The following is a 16,303-nucleotide window of genomic DNA, read 5'->3' on the forward strand; positions in this document are numbered from 1 at the left end:
TAAATATAACATATTAATTTATCAGAGCCTTTAGTCCTCATCGACAGTTTATTTTTCTGCCACACTGTTAGTTCTTAAAATTATTGTAATAGAATACATTTTGTGTTCAACCTATACCCCCCCCCCTCGCCTTTTTTTTTTGCTACAACCTTGTATAGCAAAGAATTACAGTTTCACTGTTATACATTTGCCTTTGTTTTCGATAGAATGAATGTAATAAAAAACATAATTCTTGCAAAATGTGTATTTATTAAACTTGTTTGGATCACAAATAACACTATAACACAAACTAGTGCAAAATAAAATAACTTTACATATAGTGACTTTAAAGTGCTTCCTATGTTAAAACTGTACATATTAAAGTAAGAACCATATGAAGCATATTAACTGTAAAATCTGTTCTTTTTCAAATCGTTTGTAAACAGTCACGTAAAATATTCTTGCCTTGCGGCTTCCCGTAGCTCTCCTATTGGTTGTTGACATTGTTTAAGTCACTATTTGCTTGAGCTAAGTCTCGAGACTTATGCCCACCTTACACCAAACGATTTTTAATAAATTTCACTGTTTGACGAATTTCCAGAATCGGGATAAAATTAACCGTGTTTTAACCGTGACAGGGGGAGAGGGGGGGGGGGGGATGTGCACAAAATCTGACCAGAAAGGCCTTTTTTTTTCATTATAGTTCAAACAACCTCACGGGCCAGATGTTTCATGCTTGTGGGCCGCATCTGGCCCGCTTGCCGTCTATTGCCAACCCCTGCAGTAGATGATGGAAAAATAGATAATTTTTTTGTAAATTTTGTTATCTATGTTTACTTTAGTAAAATGATAATATTATTTGATGGACAGGTTGTGCCCTTTGGTTTTAAACAGTTAAAGGTACCAGAGAAACGAAGTAATCCTCACAGCAGGACTTTTATTTTGACAGCTGGTTGTCAGATGTAACGGCATTGGCCGCGGAGGTCCGAAGGTCTGCAGCTGGGGGTCTTTAGTTTAGAAACACAGCAGCAGACTGTTGGAGGTTAAGGTGCATTCAGGGCTGTTTATTGTATTGGATCAGATCAAGTAAAAGAGTCATTGTGATGTATTGATTGGACATGTTCTAATAGTTTCAGCGCTTTGGACAGATGTTTGCTGTGGTTTAAAATGAAGACTGTATTCTCTGTAGGTGAATATGGAAGGGTGGTTAGAGTTTCCCCCGGTCTCCAGTAAAGTGGAGCAGCAGAAGATCCAGCTCTGATCAGCAGCTCCACACCTCTGTACTCAGACTGCTCTGCTGGAGGAACACCATCAGCTCACCTGCTGCAGGTATGGAGATGTTCCACTCTTCACCTTCACACTGCTCTACATTTACTCTTAGACACACAGAAACACATTCAGAAGGAGCAGCATTTAACATCACACACAAGCAGCTTCATCCAGGAGCTGGAGGATCATCTTCTCCTAGTTATCTCTGATCAACACTTTCATTCTGCTTTATTTAAGATGAACAGGAGATTTAGGTGCTACTTACAAACCCTGAGCGGTGATTTATTGGAGAAATAATGATCTTGTCTGGTATGTTTAAGTGGTAAATTGTGCTGCAATTGTTTATAAACTCCTTCAACTAGGAATGTCTGGTATTTTAAATTAAGCTTGGATTTGATTTTTTTCTGTGTTTTTTTCCAGAATTAATGCTGTCCTGCTCCACGTCTTCACCTGATCTCTTGCCAACTTTCCTACTTGGATAAAGTTTAGCTTTACAGACACAATCTAGAAAATGTTACAAAGATGTTAAGATGCTGAACGAAGAGGAAAGCATGGAATCCAGCAAAATCTCAAGAACTCAACCAATGCAGAAAAATACAGCCACTGGAGATAAACCATATCACTGTTCTGACTGTGGGAAGAGTTTTAATCAAAAGAATCATCTCAAAACACACCAGCGCATTCACACTGGAGAGAAACCATTTCACTGCTCAGACTGTGGGAAGTGTTTTACTCAACAAATTAATCTTCAACAACACCAGCGCGTTCACAGTGGAGAGAAACCTTATCACTGTTCAGACTGTGGGAAGAGATTTGCTACAGAGGGTAACCTTAAAATACATCAGCGCATTCACACTGGAGAGAAACCGTATCAGTGCTCAGAGTGTGGGAAGAGTTTTAATCATCAAACTCATCTCAGAATTCACCAGCGCATTCACACAGGAGTAAAACCATATCAGTGTTTAGACTGTGGAAAGAGTTTTAGTCATCACAGTACTCTCCAGAATCACCAGCACATTCACACTGGAGAAAAACCCTATTATTGTTCAGAGTGTGGGAGGTTTTTTAGTCTTCAGACTCACCTCCAGAAACATCAGCTCATTCACACTGGAGAGAAACCGTATAATTGCTCAGATTGTGGGAAGAGTTTTAATCAACGGAGCCATCTCCAACAGCACCAGCACATTCACACTGGAGAGAAACCGTATCGCTGTTCAGACTGTGGGAAGAGTTTTACTAGACAGAGTTATTTCCAACAACACCTGCGCATTCACACTGGAGAGAAACCGTATTACTGCTCAGAGTGTGCAGAGAGATTCAGGTATTTACAGTCATTCAAGAAACACAAGTGCAAAAAGAGTAGTCATGGAAATGGACAGTGACACACCTAAAACAATTCCAGAAGGAAACTTCTTGCTTTAAACGAAGCATATTTATTAACAGTCCAGCTTTCAGCCCATACACTAAATATCCTTCCAAGCTAGATACTGAAGTAAATGAGCTGCAGTCTATAGGTAGAGCTCTATACGTAAGATATGGTGAATGCAATCACAAAATCCATAATAAGTCCATAATTTTTTTTTTACTTTAAATCTTACTTGAGTAATGGTGCCATCATGGTCATATCATGTTGTCAATAATATTACATGCTAAATTCATCATACAGGTCTCATTCAGCTAAAATCCACTTTTTAACATTTTAAAATGTAATTTTTTTTGTTCTTTGTGAAATACAATAGGTCTCTCTAGTTGTATATGCATGCTGCATATGAAACTGTTTCTCAGCCTCCATTGTCTGCAATAGTTTGCAAAAGAAAATCCTCAAAAATACGAGTTGATCAAAGATATGTAAAATGTCGAGTCCGGGCTTGGCTCGTGCCGTTGATAACGTTTCTTTGAGAAATACTTCTAGAATTCTCGCTTCTGTTCTGCATCAATACTGGAACCACCTTTATTTTCAGCTAATCCTTTGAAATCCATTAGTGAGGCATGGACCAATTCTTGATCCTTTTTTTTATAGCCAACATTATGGCATCACATCAATTTCAAAAGTCAAGGGCGCCGGCTCTGTCTGCCCAGGTTTAGTGCCCGGAGCTACCCGCTCTTTCTACCCGGGTTTAGTGCCCGGAGCTACCCTTTCTGTCTGCCTGGGTTTAGTGCCCGGAGCTACCCGCTCTGTCTACCTGGGTTTAGCGCCTGGAGCGACCCGCTCTGTCTGCCTGGGTTCTCGCCTGTAACGACCGTCTCTCGCCTGGAGAGGTCGGCTCGCCGGCTCGGTCTGCCCGGCTTCAGTGCTTAGAGCGACTGGTGCTGTTCGCCCAGAGAGCCGGTTGCTCTAGGGGCTAACCTTACAAAGCTGGCCAGGGCGCCGGAGAGCGTGCTGTTTGGATGTTAGCATAGCCAGCTAGCTAACCCTCCTCCCGCTCATGGAGGTAGGCTGTCCGTCACAAACCCTGGAGATATAAGCCATTAGCGTTCGCTGAGGGAGGTGACCCTGGCCCCACCCCCAAACTGTCAAAACCACCCCTATTAAAACTCGAGCGCAAAAAACTCAGTCGAGCACAAACTGCTGCTGCAGGTAATTCACACAGCGCATGAGGAAAAAAAGCACCTGAGAGGAGAAAAATGAAGCTCGAGAGCAACATTTGCACACACAAACTTTTGTTTGTAATTTTTTCACCTGGTAAACTCTATTCTGCTCCTGGCCCTAGTGGCTGTTACTGCCACTGAGTATTACCTCCAGCTTTAGGCTGGGAGTACAAAACAAAGTTCCTGATCTGCTGTCTCAAAGCCTTTTGTCTAGAGATTATACCCATGTAGACTCACTGTCAGACTGTTCCATCATAGCAGGTCTTTATCTTCATGATCTGCCAACAGTGCTGCTGCATTCTGGCCCTCAAGCGAGACAACCACAGCTGGATGACCATTAGATATGCACATTGTGCAGTCTTTATGGCCACATTCACATTACACACCACATTGCTCAGATCAGAATTGCCTAACCTGACGGTTCACATTCATAAATGTTAGTGACCAGTATCTGTGTGTAATGTGAACGGATCTGTCCCTGAAACGCCTCACATGTGTACACAATAATACCTGTAGAAATGTCACCTTCTTCACAAACAACAAAAGACGTCATATAAGACAACTTGTAGCTTTATGAAGGGAAATGAGTGTGTTAGTAGCTCATATGTGAAGCATTTACAAAAGAAAAAGGCCAGGCGTCTTGCTTTGGATGTTTTTTGCAGCTATAACTGCACAGCTGCACCAAGAGATGTGGGGGTATAAGATTGTAATTGTTTAGATAAATCCAAGACCAAGGTAGTGCATGATCACACTAAAGCAGCGTTTGAAAAAAAAAACAGAAAAGGTATAAGCTCTATTTACCAGAAAGCATATATCTGACATATAGGTGTGAAAAGGTGGATACAAGAGTGTTTTAATGGTGTTGTCAAATTTGCAGCCCTTCCATTCATGAGACTTGGATAGTTCTTGATCCATCTGATATTGTTAAAAAGAATTTAAGAAGAAAATCTTATACTGCTGCCTTCCAAAAAAAATTTTTTTTTTGTTTTCTGTATTTTTTTTTGTATTCAGCAGTTTTCTATGGACTCTGTACTGATATGAATGCTAGCTTCTTTATGTCTTGATTAGCATAGTGCTTAGTGTTCTTAGCATGTTTCAACGTAATTTGTATTCATGTGTTAAAGTTCTAATTCTTGTATTTCTTGTAGTTTTGTCCAACTTCCAATAAACCATTAAAAGAGATGAACTGGGCATTCTTTTCGGTGTGATGATTGGTGGAATTGTCTTATCCACTGATTTACGCAAGGTGTACAGAATAAGCATAAAGTGGAGCAACAGAACACTAAATTTAGCATTTAGACACATATGCAGAAACACCCCCACAAAGGACAAAATACCCCCACAGTGGATTTAAAATGAAACAAATGACATGACAATGTGAAAATGTAGAATTTTAAGTTTAATTCAAGTGATTGAACAAAAAAAATCTAAATAAGTGTTTAAGAATTACAATCATTTTCTTCTCTACCACAACATGCAGTAAAACCGTTCTTAATGGAAGTGAAACAGATCATCGTTAGCCTGAAAAAAAAAATCCATGAGAGATGTAGAAGAAATATTAGGAGGGCCCAAATCAACAAGGATAAAATGACAGTGGCGAGCTTGGGAACCTGTTCACAACATCATCCCAAGTAAAGAACACTGCAGGAAGAAGGTGTATCAGTATCTAAGTCTACCATAAAGAGAAGACTTTATGAGAGCAAATACAGAGGAATCACCACAAGGTTCTATTCATTAATATAAATGTCAGATTAGACTTTACCAAAAAACATCTCAAGAAGACAGCCCAGTTCTGGTGAATCGAAGACCAACCTGCACCAGAATGATGGGAAAAGGATATGTAAAGTGAAGGCTTGGATTTGCTTAGCATAAAGCACATCACATCCTATGTAGATCATGGTGGTTACATGTACGTGCATGGCTTCCAGTGGTCACTAGTGTTTATTGAAAATGTGACAGAAGAAGAAGCTGAAGGATGAATTCTGAAGTGTACAGAGCTTTATTTTCTGCTCAAATTTAACCAAATGTCAATTATATAGAGCCTCACAGAACAGCTGGACTATAACCTAAAAATACTGCAAAAACAACTCAGATGTTTTTTTAGGGAAAAGAAGTAGAATATTCTGCAGTTGCCAGGTCAATCATCAGATCTTAAACCCAATTGTGCAGCATTTAACATGCTTTAGCCAAAAGGCAGAAAGAACAGCAACAACTGGCAAAGCATTATCAAGGATGAAACTCAGTGTTTAGTGAAGTCCATGGGTTCCAGACTTCAGGCAGTCATTCCCTGCAAAAATTCTCAACAAAGTTTTACAAACTAACCTTTTATTTATGGTAAAGTTAATTTGTCCAATTACGTCTTAGCCCCTGAAATGTGGGGCCTTGGTTGTAATTTCTAACCTTTTCATATTATCTTATTTAACACCTTTAATAAACCTGGAAGTCTACACCTCAATTTCATCTTATTTGTTTTAATTTTAAATGCAGTGTGGTGACATGCATAGCCTTAATCATTAATATTGTGTCACTGTCCAAATATTTATGGACCAAACTATATCATAGCATGTTGCATAACTCTGCACCTTATCCTCATTATCTCACACTTAGTAATGAGAGCTGCATTTGCACTACCCCATTTGTTTATTGTGCCTCTCCCAGTCATGTTTGTACTATTTATTGTTTTTTCTGGGACTCTGGGAACCTGCCTGAGCCAAAGGTTATACTGACTGAAAGTGTCAGGAGCGGCATTAATGTTAGTCAACGGGCCTTTGTCCTGAGGACTGTTTTGTAAGAAATGTCATGTAATAGCCTTGATGTCAGAGTGGTCAGAGTGTTCAAAAGATGGGTGAAAAAGTCACCTGGACATTTAGAGTGCTCATACTCAGGAATGTCTTGAATCAGATCACCGTAGTCAGGCAGCACTCCTCTGCTCTTTTGCTCTCTGACTGCTCTGCTTGGAGCGATGCAAGATCATTTTGTGTATATTTACATATATTTATGTGTGGCAGAGAGCCAGCAAAATTACAACCAACACATGGAGTGTCTGGCTGGGCTGTGTGAGCAGGCAGAAAGATTACAATATAATTTCCCTTTTCCCAATCTTGCTTTACAAAGATTAATGTCCTATTATGCATGTAAACGAATAATGCAAACCATTAACCTTAGATCTTGGATGTCAGGATCTATAAATATAATACTACTGATTTTACTTAATGTGGGGACAGCCTTTTTTTTTTTTACTCAGGGTTTTTACTCCCGACTTTCTGAAAAGGAAATCCGTCCTGTAGGAGCGTTCCGGTTAAAATTTCCACACTGGGAATTATGAAATTTCAACATCCCAGTTCTAATGGATCTGACCAGATCTTATAGACACAAAGTTAGTCTTACAAGCACAAACACTAAGTTTGTGCTTGTAACAGTTACAATGAGACATGACAAATCTCAATGACAATATCTTGTTGTATTTAACATATTTATTATGAAAAGGTACAAGTTAAACTAAGTACCTGTTTGTTTTATAAACTAGCTAAACCATAAAACCTTAATGAAACCATACACATAGCAATGGTTATGTTCTCATCTGGATGACCAGCTTTCTTTATCAATTTTGCCCATCAAACATCAGTAAGACACCAAAACAAAACAATTCAGCTTCTGGTAATATATTAGGTTTCTGCTTGTTTTAAGGTGGATTTAACAGGCAATATCATTGACAACACAATATATGACACTAATGTTGCAATAATCTGAGTAAAATATTTAGTAAACAACCACTTATTACTGATTTATTAATCGCATTAACCAAACCTTATGAATAGACCTCCACAAACAGCCTGCAGCTCATCTACTTCAAAATCTTTCTTGGGAGGATACATATATTCACGTGTATAGACTGAAAACTGGACTTAACACTTATTCATAAAACAAAATATAGTTTTGTGTACTATGCTTCAGAAACTGTTTAAAACAACAGCTTTCCCTCTATACAAGTAATCAATAGATCTGGAGTGGGATCTGGAATGGTTTTAGGTTTCACTGCTCATTTCCTGACTGCTCTTAATGCACTTGTGTTTCTTAAACAATTGTAAAGACCTAAAGTTCTCTGCACACTCTGAGCAGTGATACGGTTTCTCTCCAGTGTGAATGCGCTGGTGTAGCTGCAAATGACTCTGTTGATTAAAACTCCTGTCACATTCTGAGCAGTGATATGGTTTCTCTCCAGTGTGAATACGCTGGTGTTTTAGGAGACTACTCAGATGATTAAAACTATTCCCACACTCTGAGCAGTGATAGAGTTTCTCTCCAGTGTGAACACGCTGGTGTATTCTGAGATCACTCTGTTGAATAAAACCCCTCCCACAGTCTGAGCAGTTAAATGGTTTCTCTCCAGTGTGAATGCGCTGGTGTCGCTGGAAATTACTCCAGTGATTAAAACTCTTCCCACAGGCTAAGCAGTGATATGGGTTCTCCCCAGTGTGAATGAGTTGGTGTGTTCGAAGATCACTCTGTTGAATAAAACTCTTTCCACAGTCTGAGCAGTGATACGGTTTCTCTCCAGTGTGAATGCGCTGGTGACGCTGGAAATGACTTTGTTGATTAAAACTCTTTCCACAGTCTGAGCAGTAATAAGGTTTCTCTCCAGTGTGAATACGTTGGTGTTTCTGGAGGCTACTTTGATGACTAAAACATCTCTCACAGTCTGAACAGTGATATGGTTTTTCCCCAGTGTGAATGCGCAGGTGTCTTTGGAGACTACTCTGTTTAGTAAATCTACTTCCACACTCTGAGCAATGAAATAGTTTCTCTCCAGTGTGAATGCGCTGGTGTGAGATCACTTCCTTGAATAAAACTCCTCTCACAGTCTGAGCAGTGGTGAGTTTTTTTCTTGTCTGCCCTTTTATGCATTTCCCTGTAAGGTGAGGGAGAGGGTGTTTGCTGAGTATTGGAGATTTCTCTGGATGCCATGTTCTAATCTTTGTTCAACAGCTTAACATCTTTGTGAAATTTTCTATACTTCTTGCTGGTTGGAAAGTCGACACTGGGATCAGGAGAAGACTTGGAACAGGACAGCATTCAGTTCTGGAAGAAACAGAAAAAGGAAAATTTAATCTTAAGTCAAAATGCTTCAAAATCCTTATTAGGGCTGGGAAATGGAAATGACTGAATTAAGAAACTCAAGTGTGCGGGGGGTAAAAGATTTGATCTGGACAGTCAGTAAGATTTTATGAATCCCATTTTAGAAGCAATTAGAAGGTAATACGGTTAAAAATATAGTATTTAGCATGATGCTAATATACAGTCCCCTCCAAAAGTATTGGAACAGTGCGACCAATTATAATAGTTCTGCTGAAGTCTGACATTAAAATATGAATATGAGACAAATGATACACAGAACATTTTGTCTGATCAAAACACTCAGTTTCAGATTTTTGTTTTCTCTGTGCAGACTGTGCATTTATGGTTAGAAATTGTTACACTGTTATACAAATAGTTGTGTTTCTGCTCTAGATATTGAGACTGAGCATTTTTTAAATGTAGTTAGTGCGACCGAGGTACTTATTCCTCCACTCAGGGTTTGCCAGCAGCCCATAAATCTCCTGTCAGAATGAAAGTGCTGATCTGTGTGTCTAAGAGTAAATGTAGAGCAGTGTGAAGGTGAAGAGTGGAACATCTCCATACCTGCAGCAGGTGAGCTGATGGTGTTCCTCCAGCAGAGCAGTCTGAGTACAGAGGTGTGGAGCTGCTGATCAGAGCTGGATCTTCTGCTGCTCCACTTTACTGGAGACCGGGGGAAACTCTAACCACCCTTCCATATTCACCTACAGAGAATACAGTCTTCATTTTAAACCACAGCAAACATCTGTCCAAAGCGCTGAAACTATTAGAACATGTCCAATCAATACATCACAATGACTCTGTTACTTGATCTGATCCAATACAATAAACAGCCCTGAATCCACCTTAACCCCCAACAGTCTGCTGCTGCGATTCTAATCTAAAGACCCCAGCTGCAGACCCCCGGACCTCTGCTGAGGAGCCAATCACATCACAGAACTCTAGTCTCGCTCAGGAGCCAATGGCGTTGCATCTGACAACTAGCTGTCAAAATAAAAGTCCCGCCGCGCTGTGAGGATTACCTCGGTTCACTGGTACCTTTAACTGTTCAAAATCACTGCACACTTCATGTCCATCAAATACTATTATAATACTATATATAAGATTTTTAATTCTATCAATATAACTCAACCAGTTTCAAAACTGTGCAAATAACATATTGTACACTACATGCTGACTACATGTCTGAGCTAAAGGTAAACTTTTTTGGTAACACTTTATAATACTGTTCCATAGTTAATAGGTAACTAAGCAGGAACTAAGCAGTAACTAATTAATAGTGCTGCATTAACACCTAAATATTTTCTATTAACTACCAGGGAGTACTGAATAATTACTCAGTAGATAGTACTGAACTAATGATTATAATAGTTCACTATTAACTCCACAATAATTACTGAGACTTACATATCTCTCGGAGAACTACTTACTAATGATGTCTTCTTTATAATAACTACTTATTAATTACTGCTCAAATCAACATTAACTACTGAAAACCCTTACATGCCACCTGGGGAACTATAGATCTAAATCAGGCATATTTGAGTTAAATGCATAATAATTGAAAGCATTTTTGTATTAAGCAAGTGACACCATTTGTAGTAGTGGTAACCTTAATTACCTTATTATCCTCAGTTCCTTCCAAATATTAGCAACATATAGTAAAATACTACAGTGTGTATTACTCTGCTTAACCATCATTTTTGGAAGAAAAAAACAACATTATAACGTAATATTATTGCATAGAAGACATTGATGAAAGTTCTCCAGAAGGCATCTAAGACTCTAAGAATGACTGTAAGACTGTAATAATGTAACAATCATTGCTTTAATACTAGGTATCAGCCTTATAAAAGTGCATCTTCAGCCTTTGCAGTCTGACAGAGATTTATTTCACTGCGCATTATTAGGGTAATTACGGTAATTTCACAGCGGACGCAGCTCTCCTGGTCCTTCGTGTAAATTCTCTGCTGTGCTGATGCTGCTGATGGAGGAGGATTAAGAGAGACTCTGCTGCTTTCATATTTCTGTATTTGATTGAAAATAAACTAGTAATCAAGATATTGAGATCTTTTCCAGCTGATTTTACCCCCGGATCAGAGGAGGACTCTTTGTGGGTTGTTAAACAGTTTTAGGATGTGTGTTAGCTAGCTAAGTTAGCTAAGTTGTGTGTGTAGTTAGCGTTAGCCAGCTAAGTTAGCATGGTTATGTGTGTGTGTTAGTTAACTGGCTAAGTTAGCTAGGTTATGTGTGTGTTAGTTAACTGGCTAAGTTAACTAGGTTATGTGTGTGTTAGTTAGCTAGTTTAAATGTGTGTTAGTTAGCTAGGTTATGTGTGTTCGTTTGCTAGCTAAGTTAACTTTTATGTGTGGGTTAGTTAGCTAGGTTATATGTGTGTTAGTTAGCAAGCTAAGTTAGCTAGGGGAAATGTGTGTGTGTTAGTTAACTAGGTTAAATGTGTGTGTGTTAGTAAGCTAGGTTAAATGTGTGTTATTATTATTATTATTATTATTATTATTATTATTAATGTATATTTCCCTTTATAATACTGTGACATGATCTGCCGTAACTCCTAAAGAAGAACACAGTAACTCCTCAGTCATTAGTAATTAGTTACCATGTTTCTCACTTTATAATACTGTGATATGATTTGCAGTAACTCCTCAGTAATTAGTAATTAGTTAACATGTTTCTCACTTTATAATACTGTGGTATGATTTACAGTAACTCCTAAAGAAGAACACAGTAACTCCTCAGTAATTAGTAATTAGTTAACATGTTTCTCACTTTATAATACTGTGGTATGATTTGCAGTAACTCCTAAAGAAGAACACAGTAACCCCTCAGTAATTAGTAATGGGTTACCATGTGCTGCTGTTAACTCCCGAAAAAAGAAGACAGGGACCCCTTATTAATTATCTATGAAGAACACAGGGACACCTAGTCCGTTATCTAACACAAATATTTATTCATTTAAACATGATTTCCCCCAGAATAAGGATGTAGGACACAGCCTACAGTAAAGCTGTATGTGAGCCATCACTTCTACTGAGCACATCTCCAGGAGGACTGAAGAAGAGCACAGGTTTAGAATAAACACCTGTAACACACTGACAGAATATTACAAAAATGGGGGTTAAGCAGACTACTGCACATTTCAGTGTGTCTAACATTTGGAAGATATTGAGCATACTAAGGTAAGTAAGGTTAATATATGATAAGTGGTGTCACTGACTTTAATATCACCACTGATAGAATAACCTGCAGCAGATAAACACACTGATAGAGGCTAGCGGTCCAGCGCTGTGGAATTACCGTAATTACCCTAATAATGCGCACTAAAAACTGAGACTGCAAGGCTGAAGATGAACGTTTATAAGGTTGGTGCTTAAAATTAAAGCAGTGACTATTAAAACAAAATTGAGTACAGTCAGTCTTAGAGTCTTAGATGCCTTCTGGAGAACATAAATAATGTCTACTATGTAATAATATTACGTTATAAAGTTTAAGCAGATTCCCAGCTAGCAAAGACATCTGGGCCGATTCCGGCTCTCTTCCGGCAGTGTCGGCTGTTTGTCGGGCTCGGCGTCCCGCATCTGGCCCGACATCGGCTGAACGCCGCTGGCGAAGTGACGGCACGAGCGCGGCGCACAGCATCTGGCCCGACGTCGGCTGAACGTCACTGGCGGAGTGTCGGCGCAGCGCGGCGCACAGCATCTGGCCCGACGTCGGCTGAACGTCACTGGCGGAGTGTCGGCGCCAGCGCGGCGCACAGCATCCGTCCCGACGTCGGCTGAACGTCGCTGGCGGAGTGTCGGCGCCAACGCGGCACACAGCATCCGGCCCGATATAGTCTGAGCGTCGCTGGCAGAGTGTCGGCGCGAGCGCGGCGCACAGCATCTGGCCCGACATCGGCTGAACGCCGCTGGCGGAGTGTCGGCGCGAGCGCGGTGTCCCGCATCTGGCCCGACATCGGCTGAACGCCGCTGGCGGAGTGTCGGCGCGAGCGCGGCGTCCCGCATCTGGCCCGACATCGGCTGAACGCTGCTGGCGGAGTGTCGGCGCGAGCGCGGCGCACACATCTGGCCCGACATCGGCTGAACGCCGCTGGCGGAGTGTCGGCGCCAGCGCGGCGTCCCGCATCTGGTCCGACATCGGCTGAACGCCGCTGCCGGAGTGTCGGCGCGTGAGAGGCGCACAGCATCTGGCCCGATAGCTGCTCTCATGTCTACAGGTAATGAATGTCAAGCTGTTTACGTTATTAGCATGCTTTTTCAAGACAGTTATTTTATTATTTTATTTATTATTTTAGTTATTATTATTATTATTATTATTATTATTATTATTATTATTATTATTATTATTATTATTAGTAGTAGTAGTAGTAGTAGTATTAGTATTGTTGTTGTTATTATTAACAACAATCATTATTATTCTTGTTTATGCTTATTATTATTTTATTATTATTGTAGTTTTTATTTGTATTTTCTTTATTTACTTATTTTACACACACAGTAATATAGTAATAATCATATTACATAATAAAAATGCATTGAAAAGTATAACAATAATAATAACAATAATAATAACAATAATAACAACAACAACAACAACAACAACAACAATAATAATAATAATAATAATAATAATAAACATATTATATTAATGTTGTGTGTATGTGTGTGTATAAACAGTTTTTACAACATATTTGTCCGAATAATGTGTAATATTAAATCTTTATTATGTTTTTATTATTTTTAAGCTGGCATTTGGATGTAAAACCTCAGGTGGCTATTTGTTGACGTCAAGACAGAGCCCACCTTTCGACACGCCCAGTGCTCTGGTCTACAGAGACCTGTGCTTCAGGCAGAGGCTAGCTCTTGGACGTCGTCCCAAATTCTTGGCACGGTTGGTAAGGTTTAAGCAATGTGTTTTAAAGCTCTGAAGCAAAGATAACTTGCATAAACTGTCAATATTACTGAAATTGGAGTTGTTAGTGTCAATTGTGTTTTTTTTTTTTTTTAAAAAACGATTGAAAACTACCTAGGTTAGCTAGTTTTGCCGGGACTCGCGCGCTGCCACTTCTGTTTGTGAGTTTTTGTCAGTTTGTATGATATGTTTTACCGCTCTCAAGAAGAACTTTTGTGCGTTAACATTAAAACGTATTGAAATTGGGTTGTTTGTGTCATAAAAAGTGTTTTGTAGTGTTTATATGCTTTAGAAATTAGCCTCTTCAGACAACTGCCGAAAACTAACTAAGTTAGCTAAGTTGGTTAATTAGCTAAGTTAGCTTAGCTTAGTCGAGACGCGCGCGCTGCAGCTTCTGGAAACCTCTATTTTGCGCTACTTGTGATTTTGTGACTTATGATTTTAACTACTAACTACTTTGTTGTATTGCTAATTCCAGCAGCATACATATGAAAAATGTCTCAAAATTAAATTAATATTGTGAAGTATTAATTTTGAGAGCGGTGCTTTTTTAATAAAGTTACTTCTGGATAAGTAAGCTGAACCTAGTCAGAAAACAGCTGAAGGCTAGCTTACGTTGTGCACATTCAGCACAAAGGATTGGTTAAAATGACTCTTAATATTATTAACCTTGTGTATGTATTTATGTATGTATATATGTGTGTGTGTGTGTGTGTATGTATATAGTATATGTATATATTAATCCTCGGGGGTACTACTTTTTTTCATATTGTCATAAATTCATAAAGTTCCTATACTATAAAATCTGTATGTTGTTATATCAAAATGTTATCAAAATTATAAAGTGATAATCTGCCCCTGACAGGAAAAACATAAAGTCTGATTTTAAAGATTCACACAAAATGCAAGTAAATGCATATGAATAAAACAGTGTATAAACATGTAAACAAAAAGTCAAGATTGTTATACAATTGTTTATTGAGCAGTAGTGTACTACAATTGTGTAAGTTTGATTGCTCTAGTACAAATCAGTTGTGCAGACGTATCATTTTACAGTCTCATTAAGTCAAAAATGACTTATTTAATATAGCAAAGTATTGTGAACTTACCCATGCTCACACAGCTTTTTTAAAATATTTTTTAATCGTTCAAATAAGCTGTCAAGCTATTATCCACGTCATTGCTTTTCTTGTGTGTGTGTGTGTATGTATGCGTGCATGTGTGCGTATTGGTTATCTAGTAAAAATGTAAAAGTTCAAGGGGAATTATTAATTTTTCAAGCAACTGTATGTACTCTCTCTCGCACTCTCATATTTTTAGGCTAAGACGTCAACTAAGGTAATCTGTTCTGCCTAGCCTGCTCCTGCTCATCGATTTAACAGCAACATTTCTCAGGTATGGAAGTAACTTCAATGTTGCATTCATAGTGTTATAATTTATGCTTGATCATAAAAAGGCAGCACCTTGGACAAACTTGTAGAGTGACTAAAACTCCACTTTTAAACCACATCTACAGGCTAAGCTGGGAAATGAATGGCAGAAGTGTGGCGTTTTCTAAAGCTTGTCGCACATTTAAATCACCATATACATTCTTTTAATTGAAATAAGGTTACACACCACATAATTTGAGGCTTTTGCAGGGTTATGAACCTTTTAGTGGATAAATAAAGTCCAATATATTGTTTACTTTTATTGGTCAGTGTCTGTCAGTAATCTGTATTTTTACACTACAATTTCCCTTTAAAAAAGCTAAAACAATCTGTTGCTCAGTAATTGCTACGATTAAAAAAAATATATATATATAAAGGCTGTGGTAGGGATGTGTTATGAACCCAATAAATCCCAATATATTGTTTATACTGGTTTGCTAAACAACACAGATCAGCACAAGAACAGTCACTGGTCCCGCCTACCTATTAGCTGGCATGCACATTGCCAGCAGCTCATCCCCTGCACGGGAGGGAGAGCAATTTTATTGCTTGCGTTGTCCATGCGCAGTTTAAGGTGGCAGAAATTAAGTTCTGCATAAGCTAGATGGAGAACAGTTGTTGCTGTTTTAATAACCAACATTTTACCATTTTAAATTACCCACATTCAGTATTTAATCAATATTTGATTAAGCAGGTTATGTGCCTGATATCCAATGTGTGATGAAAATGTGAAAAAAATATCTTCTCGAGTTCACATGACAAGTTTGCTAATTGGCTTATCCCCAAATCTTACAATTGGATTAGCAATCACTAGTAAAGCTTCCAAGTGTATCTTTTAACTCCACTAACCTTTTGACTACTTCTTGCAAGGTCAGGGTTAGGGGTGTCCCCAATACGATCTTGTAATTTTGAAAGGATTGGAAAATGGATCACTGATCCGAAATGATCAGAAATATAATGTTAGTTTAATCACACATGTATTTTAGTGTAAA

General features: G+C 38.8%; 2 protein-coding genes, 1 non-coding gene and 1 pseudogene across 5 annotated transcripts in view; 1 reads left to right on the plus strand and 3 right to left on the minus strand.

The window, feature by feature from the left end:
• The window catches only part of LOC103034342 (zinc finger protein 239), a 196,325-nt gene that overhangs the window by 15,798 nt on the left and 164,224 nt on the right, over positions 1-16,303 (minus strand). The window lies entirely within an intron of this gene.
• LOC103026187 (gastrula zinc finger protein XlCGF7.1) overlaps positions 1-16,303 on the minus strand; it is a 239,822-nt gene that overhangs the window by 6,147 nt on the left and 217,372 nt on the right. The window lies entirely within an intron of this gene.
• On the plus strand, positions 1,034-5,028 carry LOC103047673 (uncharacterized). Its single transcript, XR_007440239.1, has 2 exons — positions 1,034-1,308; positions 1,669-5,028. It is a non-coding gene; the product is annotated as an uncharacterized LOC103047673 (transcript).
• Positions 7,257-16,303, minus strand: part of LOC125803861 (zinc finger protein 239-like) — a 142,382-nt pseudogene continuing 133,335 nt past the window's right edge.

This window comes from Astyanax mexicanus, chromosome 8 (assembly GCF_023375975.1).
Source record: "Astyanax mexicanus isolate ESR-SI-001 chromosome 8, AstMex3_surface, whole genome shotgun sequence".
In the NCBI taxonomy this organism is placed as follows: domain Eukaryota; kingdom Metazoa; phylum Chordata; class Actinopteri; order Characiformes; family Acestrorhamphidae; genus Astyanax; species Astyanax mexicanus.